Source organism: Trachurus trachurus, assembly GCF_905171665.1.
Source record: "Trachurus trachurus genome assembly, chromosome: 4".
Classification (NCBI taxonomy): Eukaryota; Metazoa; Chordata; class Actinopteri; order Carangiformes; family Carangidae; genus Trachurus; species Trachurus trachurus.
Window position 1 is genome coordinate 12332202 of NC_139898.1, and position 15592 is coordinate 12347793.

A 15592-nucleotide genomic window follows, 5' to 3' on the forward strand; every position below is an offset into this window, starting at 1 on the left:
CCCCCTGTGTTATCAGTGGAAAATGCGTACAGTATGTGCTGTATGAGAGAAAATTTGACAGACGCAGCAACAGTCACTACAGTGTCGGGGATTAGTAAACTGTCAACTGTCACAGGCTGTGTTTGGGGCCGCCTACTAACATAACACTCACACTAAGCATGACATCCAAATGAGCCTGTGGTGTGTTCCAACTACCAAGTATATGGGTTTTGTGTGTGCAGAAACAAGCCCTGATATGAACTAGATTACCAGTATTAAACATCAGTTTACTCAACCGCCCCTTGATGCATTGATTAAATCTCTGCAGACAATGACAGGCTCCAAGACAGAAGAAACTGAGTGACCAAACTGCAATAATTTACATTACACATAATGCATGAGGTCACGTGGATATTTGAACATAAAATGTTGCTCTGGACTCAGGATGTTGAGGCACAATAAGCATAGGCAACAGCTCTCCCCTAAACTTTGCAGGAAAAAAAATCAAACTTAATAAGGTGACATAGTGACAGCTTCATGAGTAAAAATGACAGGAGCCTTTAGCCTGTCTCAAAATCTCAGGAGTCCCTGTCCCTGCAATTTGGGAAACATGCTGTAGTTCAGGATGAACAATCAGTTGGGTAATGGCACATCTAATCATTCATTCAGTAGGCGGTGTGCAGTACTGTACATACTCACTGAGTCTTCTCAATTAGAGCCACTCACTATTGGAATAGTTTACTTACTCATTTAAGAGAGACCACAAATTACTTAATTTTTAAACATAAACTTAAGATATGGCTCAAAGCAAATCAGTAGTCATACCATCTCATCCTTGGCGCTGCCTCCATGCACACACACGGCCATGCACATACACACACATGCACACATACTGTTTTTATATACATATTTCCGCATTGTATTTACACAGACTATTGTACTGCACTTTATTGAGCAGTTCAGTGACAACAGATGAAAATTAGCCACTGTGGCTAACTCTGGCACATTTACATTGATACAGTATATGTTGATTGATGTGCACTGTCCCTGCTCAATAAATAAATAAATGGAATGAAATGAAATCGTGGTAGGCGGTTCTGAACAGAGGCACATGCTTCAACCCTTTAGTGCTGTTTCATGAACTACCGGTACGTAACTCTCACATAGCTAGATGAGGGATCTCCTACTGATACATGAACACTCTGCTGTGTGTACTACCAGCTGCAAAGATCGAGCCAGAGCTCAACATGTCAGACAAGTGCACTGTTCCCTATCCAGCCTGTCACAGATACTGTAGATATAACAGACATACCTGCAGGACGCAGACAGACAGGCAGACAAGAAAGACAGACACACTGTAGAAAAATACAGACCCAAGCTGTCGCACTTTGTTTTCTGTCTTGGTAAAACACCATTACAGGGGCAACCTAAGCCTTTCTTGGAGAAGTCTGTCGTTCCATCTTAATCTCACCTTCTACCTTATTCTGCCAATCTTTATTTGGATAAATCTACCTGCTAATCTATGTCTGCCACCATCCATGTAATTTTTTACGTGTTTGTTCTCCCTTTTCCTTTCCTTTCTTTGCATCTCTCAAATTGTTCTGTCACTCTCTCCCCCTCCATGGTACTTTATTAAGAGGACTCATTAATCACTCCCGCTGCCTGTCTGTCACTTCATTGGCGCACACTGCTGTTGTTCCTGCAGCACACATGCATACACACAATAGTACTGTACCGATTCCACAGGGGGAGTTAGTCCCATCAGTGTTTGTGCTTAAGTCCCTTAGAGTGAAAAATGAGGCAACCCTTCGAGTGACAAAAGACTGTTCTCCTTCCAAGAGGATATTACTGAGGTTTTAGCAACCTGTCACACTGTGTCATACATAAATGGCTTTAGTGCTTCACATTTTCAGCACAAACAGGGCTGGCTCTGCGTCTGCACCTCTCCTGCACCATGCTGCATCCTCGGGGTGGTTTCTTTTGTTACTTTGGAGTTACAGTTTAAAAGCACCTAAATGAAAACAATGGCTGAGTGGGCGGCTATATTCCAACTGGAACAGCAGGACACCTCAACTCACCCCCCTCTCCCCACACCACCACCACCACCAAAAAAAAAAAAAAAGCTGTGGGCCAGAACAGAACACACTGTGCAGAAGACAATTCAGATGAATCACTGGTATTTCACTGAACTGCTCAATTACCATCCACACTGAGAGAAAGAGGGGGAAGTGATGAGATGAGAGATGGACATGGAAAAGACAGAGGTGGTGAAAGGGGGAAAGGAAACAGGTGGCGAGAGATACTCAGAGAAAGACAATAAAAGACAGAAGCAGTGGAAGAGGGGGGGGTGAGCTGATGGGGTTGGTGAGGAGGGACCAGAATCTCATGCAGCCATAAATTTCCCCCTGACGCCTGTCGCTGTATGTATACACTTGGAAGGGATTGGGAGCCGCTAGACCAGTGTGAGGGAAAATGGCAGGGCTCCCCCAAAAAAAAGAAGAAATTGCCATCCGATTCAGAGCCCACCATATGGGCTTAGACACATAGAGCAAGCCAGAGAGAGTTTCATTCCATCACACACAAACACACACACAAAGTGCACGCTGAGGCAATAACATTTTCCTTACTGCCGGAGAGGCAGAAAAAGACGCAGGTTATGAGGGAGGAGAACTTGCAACAGCTCTGCATTATAATGAAGTCTGCAATATTATGAACATTGAATATGCAATGTACAAAATACCTATGGGAATGCAAATGTACCTGGGCGTTTGGAGTGGGAATGAAGTGTGAATGGCACGGACAGATGCTTCCGTGAGTGCCGGGACACACACTCAGACACACACATGCATGCGTGCACATGATGTAAACTCATTAGTGCATACATCTGTGCGTACAGCTCAACTCGAGACACACTTGACTGCGCTTCGTAAAGGGGGTGGCACTCTCATTAACACTGATTTCATTGCATACGATTTTTGCTTCTATTTCATCGTCATGGTGCCATTATTTCCTTATTGTTGACTTTTTCTTTATTCAACTGCAACCGGTGTATTTTTATGTTATGTAAAAAGTGCTCTGCCATTGTCATTTTTGAAAGGTGATATCCAAGTGCAGATTACTATTAATAAGCCCTGCTGTGCATAAATGAGGAGCTCCTTGTGCTCACATGAAAAGCTGCAGTTAATCAGGAGCTGGCCAAGGAGGGACGGAGGGATGAAAGGAAGGAAGAGGGAATAAAAAAGCAGGGATGAGACTGTGCTTGTTCCAGCGTTATCGCTATGGAGCTGAAAAGCGCTGTCAATTACAGTGAAGTGTTTTACCGCTCGGCGTTCTCATATCCAAACCCACACACAGTGCAGTGGGTGCTTTTATTAAGTGCCTGTGGTCGGCTTGATGTGCGTGTTTATTTACTTTTCAATTTTAAATGAGCATGATGGTTCAGAAGTCAAAGGAGAGATAAGGGAGGGAGAGAGAGAGAGAGAGAGAGAGAGAGAGAGGCTGTGTACCACACAACACTGCCCAGGCTCTACCACTCAAAGATGGGGTGACATTGCTGAGCACCCTGATGGTGCAGAGTAGGAATAGGCTTCAGGGCTGCCCAGAACTATACAGAAACCTATTACTTACAGCTGAAAGCCACCCAGGTCTCCATTACTCATACGATGCAGCTACCCACCAGCCAGCAGCCAACAAAGGCAGGCACCCTGTTAAGGAGTTCAGCTGGAAGCAGAATATCAGCCATTTGTTTCATTAAAAACATATTACCTCGCTCTCTGTGGCCTGAGACGGCGAGCTCATCTGGTACATGTGAATAAAAAGGAGCAAGAGTGAGAAGTGGAGGGAGTGGGAGAGAGAGAGGGAGGGAGAAGGAAAAGATATGGAAACAAGAATAAGATTCAGTGTAGAGAACAGAGAGAAGAAGGGGAAAGGTACAGGGATGGAGAGAGGGAGGGACGGAGAGAGAGATTCTCCTGAAAAATGAGGTGACAGAAAGCTTTTTACGTGCAGAAAGGGTGGCCAGGCAATTTTCAAATGTCTGAGACTTCTCATTTGCTGGACTGCAAAGCCACTTTATACAGTGGCAAATGTTAAACTTGTTCTGGGCACATCAAGGTCCCCTTGGCTGCCTGCTCGTCTACGCCTGGAATATAAATGTGGCTTGAGATGAAGGTACAGGGAAAAAACAGCTTCAACACCATGTACACAAGAGTATAAAAACGCAAAGCGGCATAAACCGTTGGTGTTCACTGTTACGTTTATGTGAGTGTGAATGAGGGACAAATGTGGACACAGGTTGCTTTTTGCCTCATGTGTTGTTTTGAGTGGTCTTTAATAAACTGTCATTAAATTCTTCAATGTGAGAAAGCAAGTCAAAAAGTGTTCATTACAATCTTCTTGAGTTAAAGGTGACATCCTCCGATTGCTCGTTTCAAGTTATTGGATTTGCAACATTAAAAACACAGAGCCTGAGAATGTTTTTGACTACTTTTGTTTGAAATCAACAACTTTGTTCTTAATGAAATGTTACCCTTAAAAACAATACAGGTAGTTTGGGTTTTTTTGATGTGGTGTTGTGCGAGGTAGTCATGCGTAGATGCCACATTACCTGCAGCAGATTCTAATCAGCACACTCCCTGTCAGGAGTCGACCTGGAGCACAGGTATAGTACTGCACTGTATTACACCACAGCTTAGCGAATCAGACAGCCAATCAGAATTGAAGAAGAAATCAGATTTCTTTTTTTCTGATTAACTCAGCTGACCTCAGTAGGTGCACTTGCAAGTTGTTCAGCGGTTAGAAATATGTGGCGCCAAAGGAAAGTTAGGGGGAAGCTGAACTGCTGAAAATATTCTTCTCGGAGCAAACGTTAAAATATTTAAACAATGGATTGTTTCGGTGGGCTTTTTTAAAAGTGTCTAAACCCCGATTTTTTCACACGGTCCTGTGCACAGCAACACAACGCTCTGGCAGACTGCTGCTGCTCCCTGTCAGCGCTCCTAACTGAGGGTTCACTGATCACTGCTGGTTAAATATGTACCATCCATGCATGACTACCTCACATGTCAAAAACCCAAACTATCCCTTAATATCTGTCAAATTATCATGAAAGTTATTATCTTTTAAACAAGTGTTGTTTTTTATAAACAAAAACAAAGCAGGATGTGATGTAATGACGCTGTAAAAAAAAAAAAAAAATCCCATACACTTGAATAAAATGATGGAGTACACTGTAACTAAATAGTCAAATCTAATTCACCCGTCTGTGTTAAGGCTGGACAGATAGCAGGGGCCTGACAGTTGGATGACACACTATATTACTGTCTGTGTCATGGTTGTTTCTTCATCAATATATTTCACACACACACACACACACACACACACACACACACACACACACACACACACACACACACACACACACACACACTCATGGGCAGTGTTATACACAAGGAAGCGTGAAGATAATGATACATAATCCTTTTTTTTTATTTCTATGCCTTTATGGGTTGGCTATTATACCCTGTTGACCACTCCTACTGTATGTGTGAGCCACATTCTTCTGGGACAATACACACACACAGTCTTTACCATATACTCTGTATACAGCTGTATAGGTCGTGGTGAAAGGATTTTATCAGTTTATCGCAGCAGGACTGCTAGCGCGACATATTTCACTGGGACGGCTGCCAGGCTTTTCCTCTCTGGTCCTCTCTCACACTCTTATTCTCTCTTCTCTAACATTGTTTCTTTCCTCTGTCGCTCTACTCCAGCCTGTACGTCTCTGTATTTCCATCCTCGCTCTCACTTTGCTTTAATGTCTCTCTTTCTATCTTTGTCTGTCGACAGGATCCAGGGACATATGGCATTCACTAAATTCTGGCTGTTGACTGCAGGCTGTAAAGTTAATCAAAGTCAGTGGTGCAGGGACACTGAATCATGCTGGGGCAAAGGCCTGGGAGTCGGTCAGTGAACCCACACTATCTATTGAGGTTTTTATTGGGCTTTATTGTTTGTAACCCACATAAAGCAATCCACAAATGTGTACCATTATCCACAAATGATTTTAATTGTTTGTGTTGTGTTAAGGTGTGTGCGAGTGAGTAAGTGAGCGCTGCAACCTAGAATCTGAACGCTAGATATCACGGTTTTACCCCCATATTAAACACCGAACCTTTAAGGCAAAACTGCACATCTCAATTAAATATGCATAGACTTGTGTCGTTTATAGTCACTGAACTATATAACTAGGGCTATTTCTTGTAGATGTGATTCACAGGAGTCCCTAATTAAAGGTAGGGTTGAAGATCCTATTCTGGAGATTTTTTTACAAAACTGTTTTAAATCCTCTTCACACTCCGATTGCAACCAATTAATTAAATGTTTCTTCACAAAAATGAAAAAAGTCAGTCACCTGTGGGAGGGACAATCCTGTAAAAACAGCATCCAATCATCATGAATGCAACGTTAAACCAACACTAAGGAACTTTTCAACCTTCATATAATATTTTCATAACTTTTGTGATGGTACATCGACTTACAACAAGTTGAATGACACCTCTGTCATGGCCTGAGGGGGTCTGTATCACTTTCACTGGCGCTAAGCAGCTTTGAGGAGCATGGTAGGAACCCAGCTCTCACTTAAGTTTCACTTTCACTTTTGCGAGTCACGACGAGGAGGGAGCAGGCAATGTGGTACGTTCCCGTCGGATTGTGCATGTGTGTTTACTGTGAAATGATCCGCTGGTAACAGAAACTTAGTTTGGACGTCTTCTGTTAATTTCCATGCACTGGGAGATAAGAATTTTTAAAGCGCTATGCGCTGGTGCTCATGGGAGATGGAGTCTCCCTTCAGGCAAACACTACCGCAAACACTACCGTTTTGGGCCACTGGCGCCGCCAAACTCAACCAATATTGAAAGTTCTTTAGCACTGCTTTAAAGTCTCTCTCCCCCCTCTGGCAATGTACCTCTAAGCTTGATGCTGGCTGAGTTATTATGATGTTACGTGTTTTCTTTCACATGAATGAGCCATGAGAAAAAGCTGGAGGACAGTTAGCATTGCTGCACAGTGACATGGGACAGTATCGTGGAAAGCCGCGTTGCTCACATGGGATTTCATTGGTTCACGTAACTTTTTGGTTAATGGTTCAAAATGGTTAAACAATCGAGTTGCTGTAGCATGTTGTTACTGGTACGCTCTGCAAAGCACAATGGAAACTCCAAAATTATAACGTTAATGAAACAAGAGAAAATATGTTCTACTGACCGGTGGATTAGCATTAGCAATGGCTAAGAAGAAGGATTACAGTACATGACCATCTGAACAAGAAAATTACGATGTAGATTTATTTTTGTTTACATCACGTTATGACCAGGGGGGGCTGGCAGCACCTGCAGTTAGAACCAGGTAGAAGAAGACTACGTTTAGGTAAGACAGAAAGTAATAGTAGTAGTAGTTTATTCGATCTTTAACACAAAATTATTTACAGTTGAGCATCAATCACAGTCAGTCAACCTTCGATAATACCATCATTCGTTCAAATAGTTCATAAATAGATCAAAAAGGTGTAGGCTGAAGCTATTTAGCTTATAGATGCCTACCCTTTACAAGTTTACATACTAATTAGATGGCTGTGAACAGGGATGCTAGTCACCACTCAGTTGCTGCAGTGAACACAATTCAAACTCTGGGGGCTAAAAGTTAATTAATCTGAAAAAAGTGGCATAAAGCTACGGCTATAAGATTTATCTGTGTTGAAAACAGAGTGATTTGATCAACCCGGGCAGGCTGCCCAAACAGACCCTAAATGGGGAACTGCTGAAGACCCTTTGCAAATGAAATAAAGTTGAGTTATTTTGGGTACATGAGTTGAGGTCGATGTTAACTGCAGTATGTGAGTGTGTTGTTCCGGAGGGAGCTGAGAGGGATCCACTTGTTTAGCTCTATGCTGTTCCTTTATCTGTACATCAGACTGGCTAAGTGTTCTCTTAGATTCATTGTGTCCCCTGAGTATTGAACATCAGTAAGGCACATTTTGCAAATGGCATGGCCCTTGTCCATCTCCTTAGTGCCTTCTTTATAATGGATCCCAAAGTGACACTGGATGTTGCACTTCACTGTAACAAGCTGTAGAGAAACCTCCAAGTAAGCAACCTACAAGATAAATTGTAGGAGCTGGTTTAACTCTTTCAGATTGAGCCATCTGTGGTAACATTGTTGGACAACTAGATTTTCCAATGGTGAAGTCACACTCTTGACACACCTCTTGCGCCATTTCCTGTTTCAGTTAACGTTGTTTACGAAGTCGAAGAGTCAAATGGCTGATGATTCTTCGAAGCACTGCCGTCTAGAGGTTGGATGTTGAAACTAAATACAAAATAAACCACTGTCTGCAATGAATGTTTGTATGTAAACTTTTGATTAAAGTGGATCAAGTGTTTTTTCTCATCACAGTTCTCAAGTTCATCAATAGTTTCTTAAATTTCAAGAAGCAACGCACAAATGTGCAGAGCCAATTTCACATTCACAAGTGGATTCACATTAAACTAAGATTCACATTTTGAAGAAATGTGAATCTTATGAATGCAGTCTTGAATTACATTTTCATCCATGTGCAAGATGATTCATGATGATGGACCGATAAACCCTGACAAGAAGGGTAACATCTATGACAGCCATTTCTGCTATGCACGTCAAGTCACAAAGCCATCTAATGGGAATATATAATGCATGAGCTAAAAACAGCGAATACTCCATCCTCTTCCTGCCATGTCCCCTCCCTCTCCTCATTCCTCCACCTCCCTTGTCATGACATCCAGTCACACTGAGAGACCAGACTAATTAACAGAGGGATGAGGCTGCCTGTCGTTTAGGGAACTCATCTAATCTTCTCCTGTTTTTTCCCAAGGAAGTTGAGAAGCAGCCTGGCAAAGGAGGCAGGAGGGAAGAGGGGTGAGGGGTCAAAAGAAAAGGGGTGAGGGAGATGGACGAAAACTTGGAGATATGTATTCGGAGATCCCCCTACATGACACCAAGTAGGCCTGTGACGATAACAAATTTTGCTGGACGATATATTGTCCCACAAATTATTGCAGATAAACAATATTATTGTCAACATTTAGCGTGCGCCCCTGTCTGTGTATCTATGTGCAGGCAGAGATCAGAGATCAGAGTTGGTGTTTTAAATAACCATGCTAGCGTTTCACCAGCTCTCATCTCCGCCAGTCAGCCCCTCAAACTGCCGCCTCGCTCGCGTGCGTGCGGGTGCACCGCACGTAGACACACGTGAGAAAAAAAAAAATTTGAAAAAAAAAAAAATATTTTTTTTTTTTTTTTTTTCTGTGAGAGACTGTGGCGGGCCCTAACGACACTGTGGCGGGCCGCCACAGTCTCTTTAATTAATGGGAAACACTGGGATGACTGGCAAGAGGGTTCACTCCGTTCATTCTGTTGTGGAACAAACGGCCCAGGTGCTGAGACCGATGCACAGAGTGAAGCCTCTTGTCATCCAGCCTGTTTGGAGGCGAGAAATGAGGAAAACAGAGTTCATTTTCATTCATCGTGCGATTAATTGATTTATTGATTATCATCCCAGTGTGTGTGTGTGTTTTAACTCTCCCATCCAATATTTCTGCTAGTCAAGTTCCCAATTCCATCCAATCCATGTGTATGTTTTTTAATTCATCTCATAAACAGGCTACACACTGAGAGGCATGCATCCATGCCTTCTATGTCCTTAACAAACACATGCAAACACACACAGAGACACATAAGGGTCCAGTGGTAGGGGGGGAATCTGCTGCTTTGATGGACAGTTAAATCAGTCTGCATCTCATCACTATCACAGTGTCACTGGCTGCCAGATACAGACATCCATCTGAGGCACCTACATAAGACGACACACACGAATGTGTACACACACACAACCAAATCATCAAATCACCAGGATGCACACAGACAGATGGTTTATTTGCATCGTGTTCACACCGAGGGTATCTGTGTATATGTGTTAAGTCTCATCCAGTGCTCTGGCCACATGAGATGCAGCCAGTCAGACGGACTGGACTGTGTCCTGTTAGCTTCAGTGTAACAGCTGCTGGCTGACTGACAGCTAACGGCTTTCACACTGGCTCCAGGGTAGCCACAAAATATGTATGTTTGTCGTTGGAAAAAATAACATGTTTGGTTAAAATGTTGGTTTAAAATAAAGGCAGTAAAGAGAAAACAGAGGCTTCATGGTTTACTAAATTGGCACGGTAACTTTTGCTAATTAGCATTAATCACAAAGCCCAACTGAGACTGAATGTCATTCATTTTGCAAGTATCATAAACAAAATAATTACATTACAAAGTCATTATGTTTCAGCATCCACTCATTATCCCTTGATAGTTCACACTTGACACATACACTGCAACCTGTCCACCATATTTCCACACCGCTGTGGTTTTGGCCGCACAGATTGAGCTACTGGCCAAGCCAAGCCTCTGGCTAGCTGGCTCCTTTAGCTCCTCTAAACTATGTTATTAGAGCAAATGGAGAGAAAAAAATACATTCCTAGTTTTATAGCCACTTAATTTCCACTGATTGTGTTTCAGGGGAAAAAATGTTATTTGGTCCAGTGTGTGTCACTATGACTGGATGTATACTGTAAGTTTAGCCCTGACATGAAAATGTGTTCACAGCCCAGCACTACTTCATCTGTTTTGAGATATTTCTGTCTTAAACAACCTAAACCTAATGTTTGCACTGAGGAAGTCAAGGGTTCAAAAACCAGAGGGGTTCACCATCTGGGGATCATGACTGTTCACGGCTTGGACCAAAGTGTTGACAGTAAGCTCAGCCATCTGTTGAGCTCCAGCTATGTACATCATAAAAACAATTATGTACTACGGTAGATTGAAACGGAGACAGTAAAGTGAAGACAGCAAACTGTAGAGGCATAAAAAATGTAAGAATGTATGTTTAAGAATATACCCACCACGTCTGAAAAATTAATGTGTCTCTGACAGTCGGATGAAAATACTCATTCATTATAGTGGCACACTAGCATTCAACTAATCTAAACTTTTTCCTCTCAACGCAGAAACAATTGAGAAGTGTGAGATTAATTCTAAATAGGTAATATGAAGGCTTGACAGATGTTAAAATTAAGTTTCATTCAGATTTTCATTCAAAATGATATAAAACGATTATGTCGACAGTATAACCACATAATTTACATCGCTGTTTTCAGGTCTCCTAGGTCCCCTCTACTCTACACTATTCATATTGGCTTGATCCCATTATTCATGGGATATGTGTGACAGCATATGCACCAAGTTGTGACTGGAGGATTTTAGCAGTATAAAGGTGAAGTGCAGGTTATCTGAGTCTGTAAATGGAACAAAAGGGGAGAAGTAGATGAGTACGGTTCCTGACAGACAGCTGAACAGACAGGAGAATGACAGAGGGATTAGTAACTGATTTGTGAGATTAGTGAGTGAGCCGTGACATTTACAATAGTTCAACACAAAATGCAAAAAAAGCTACCAAATGGTGGATATAAGGGAGTGGAATTTCAAGAAACTGGAGAAAATAGTGTTTGAAAAACTGCACTGGAACTAAAGGTTAAATACCCTTGATTCTATATATTTTATTTAATTCACTGATTTATTTCTCTATTCTTTTCTTTTGGACAGTAACTATTAAATCACAGTGGGACACTACATTTAAAAAATGATATTGCCATTTTTATTCTACTGACAATTTAAGAGCAAGAACATGATAATGTTGAAAGTGATGTGTTTATTGCCTTAAAATAGGAATGAAAATGAAGTTCAGACCTGTCCTACATGCATTTTGGGAGGAGCAACTGCCCCAAAATGTAGGTTAATTAATAATTGTGATGTGATTCTTGAGTTACAGCTCTGCTCTTGTTTTAGCTGTGAGTGAACTACTTTACAATAAAAAAAAAATTAAAAAAAATGGATCTGAGCAATAATAATAAACAATCTTTAGGAGAAAAAAAAGTTCTCTTCACATATTGCTCTATTACTTTAAAGTTTTTTTTCCCACTCTGAATGACAGTTATGTTATGTTGTTGTAAATGTAAAGCTTAAAAATAACTAGTCATTCTCAGTATTACATCACATGTTAGTATGTTACTATAAACAACATTTTCAGTTCAGAATTGAAAACTAGACAAAATTATCCTACACTGTTGGAACTTAAACAGAACCTTCACATCAAATGTGATATTTTAACTCTGTTTTGTATAACACACTGAGTGCAAACATAACCAACAGTTTTTTCTATTTTTTCTTACTAGAAATTAAAATCATAGTGTTGATGCCCATATGTTCAAAGAAAATGAATTGCTAAAAGGAGGCGAGCAAATAAATTGTTGTCTGACTCACTGGATGTAGGCTGTAAGTATAAGCCTGCCATTGGGCGCCTATTCCAGGCACCATTCTTCTCTCTTTACGCTTCCCTTGCCTCTTACTGTTTTCAAAAATCCCCTTTTCTGTGGGAAACAACAACAACCTCCAAGCTAGCAACCTACATGATGCAAATGGAAAATTTTCTTTACAGGGACTCAGCTGTTTTAATGACAGTGTTTACCGCACACATATACCACCTACACATGTTTGCCTCTGACTCGAATTTGCAGGGTACCTGTCACCGCATCCTGGGTTCAGCCCCACCCAGGACGACTACGATTGGTTTAAAGAAATGCAAACAAAATGTTTTCAATAGCAGAACAACCAGTTGGTGCAGCTGGAGATGAGTAACTGCAGCATCCAACTGAGAAAACTGCAGCCACTTTGCCCCACATGTCTCGTTATCAAGTGACATTTTGTTTTAAGCTTACGTTGAGTTGAATGAGTATGTTGCCTATAAACTGTCAGTAAGACACAATTCATGAAGTGTTGGGGGAAGTGAACCTACTACGTGTAGTTAAACCCAAACTTGTGTGTGTATCGAGGTAATGATGTTAGCCAAAAATCTACGTCATGGCAGAATGTGACAACGGTGACTGTGACGAAACCAGGACACTGTTCATCCCTAATTGGAACGTACAGCGGTGAGAGGACAAAAAACCTGATCCTGACGGAGGGGACGTTTAGACAGTGAGGAAAGAAACAGCGTGACGGAGAAAGACACTGTGCTGTGATAACCATGAGAAGAAAAATCTAAGTGTGAGAATGAAAGAGGAGGAAATCAAACGCTCAAAGCAACCAAGAAAGGGAATGCCAGGGGGAAAAGGGAGGGTGAATAGAAAGCGGGGATGCTGATGGTGGTGGTGGTGGCGGCAGCTTCAGCGTGCTCTGCACTTATTAAATAATCACTCTTAGAATAGCTAATGAGTCATGAAAGTCTGCAGATGTTTCCAGTCTCCTGTTAGAAGAAGCAAAACAGCCAGAGTGCTGTTAAAGTGTAAATAAGGAGGGCGTGAGATACTGATAGAGAGCAGCCATGGGTGATGCAGAGAGGATGAAATGCTGCAGGGAAAGTTAGATAACAGGTGAGATTGAGGAAAAGAGTGATACAGAGTGAGAGATGCTGGGAAAGGTTTGATGGCGCGGCCTGGCTATTTCAAGCTTTATTACCCACCGCTCGGTCTGGCTTCGGTCTGGACATGATCCGCGGGTTTAATACTGAGACAGTGTGGGATTCCCTAGGTACCAAATACTGATTCTCAGGCACACTCATTTGAGACAATCAGAATTGATGAGACCTGCTCAAGGCCAAGGTTTATTTACTTATTTATCTGGTGCCTGCTCTGGCTCCATTTGTCTGAGAATATGGGGCTACCTGCTGGTGCCCCAGCAGCGCGCAATGTCCAGGCGTGACAACTGATTTGAGGGTGTGTGTGTGTGTGTGCATGAGAGAGAGAGTGAGACACAGAGCATGCAGTGGGCCACCCACACTGTGCACACGCTCCATAAATCAAGACAAGGCAGCCAGCACAAATTGACATTTCACAGAGGGGCGTAGTTTAATTTGAGGTGCACTTGATTGTTAGTTTTAGGCTGTTTCTGCAGTGTCATTATGAGTCAGTCAGCCTTCTACCAGAGGGATCAATTTAAAACCAGCTATGTGCTTTACCCCCGCCTGCAAAGTTTACACTATAAATTACACACTGCGATCATTTTATTTCTTAATCGACAATGGAGATGTCCAGAGGCCTCTCCTCACTTTGACACTGTATTATGAGATACAATAATTGCTCTTAAATGGATAAGTTTGAAACTTGGGGGAAATATATTTGTTTGGTTTCTGGCAGAAGCTTATATGCAAAGGGGCTATTAACACCACTCTCACATCTGTATGGTAAATAAAAAGCCTGAGTCTGAGTCTGCAGCTGGTTAGCAAAGCTTAGCATAAAAGATGGAAACAAGGGGGAAGGCTGGCCTGGCTCTGTCCAACAAAATCCAACTATAAGCACATCTAAAACTCACAGCACATATCTAGTAAAAAGATAAATATATTCAATAAATTACATATAACATGCTAATTTAGGATCCTTAAAGCTGCTAGTACACTAGTTTTGTCAATGTTGCACCAAGACCAGCTGGCCATTTTGAAGTCTTTATGCTAATTTGTTTGTTAAACACATTTGTAAACGTAGGGCCTGCACCTGGTTTCCTTCATATGAAGCACTCTCACATTTGTGAGGTAAATATAAAGCTCCAGTCTGGCCAGGCTAGATGTTTCCTCTTGTTTCCAGCTTTTATACTAAGCAAAGCCAACCAGCTGCAGGCCCTACGTTTATATTTACCTTACAAATGTGATTGTGGTATTTATCTTCTCATACAACTTCCTGCCAGAAAGCAACGGTGTTTCCCAAAATGTAAATAGTAAATATCCAAACTCATAATAGAGAAGAATATTTAACAGTTGGACTATCCCTTTAAGCTGGTGAAAGGCTCAGGAAGTGTAGCCCACATTCAGAGTAAACAAGTGTTTCTAAGCATCTTCATAAAGGTTTTCCCTCATATCTCACAGCCAGACAGTGTGTTTCCCAGTGACTCGTTATCTCTGTCTCAGCCCTCCCAATCCTCCCCTCCTCCCCTCCCCTCGTCGCCGCCCCAATCTTGTAAGCTACACAGACTTCCTGATAATTGGATTTCAACAGACAGTTCAAACAGTGGCATAAAATAATTAGCAGCAAATCTCAGGCATGGCGATCATCTCTCTGTCCGGGCAGGTCTCTCTGGGAGTGTGACAGGAAAAATACATAATATCAGCCTTTTTTACGGTTTGAAGCTCTTCGCGCTTGTGTGCAGGGGCTGTGACGAAAAGTCTGACATGACGAACCGTCGTGAAGGCATCCTTGTGTTCGGATGAGTGCGTTGGTACGTACTACATGTTCATGAATGCGCGTTCAAGTTTCTGCGCAGTCGTGTGCACTCGATTTGATTTTGCCGTCTGATGTGGACCGGCGTATGTGTGTGTACTGTATGTGTGTGTGTGTGTGTGCGCGCGCTTCGGAAGTGGTGAGAAGCCCTTTGAGTGTGAACCAGATGTACACTGTAAGAAATGACTGTGAAATTTACATAAAAACTATGTAAAATCACTACAGAAAAGTATTGTAAACGCAAAAACATATATTTTTTGTTTAAATTACAG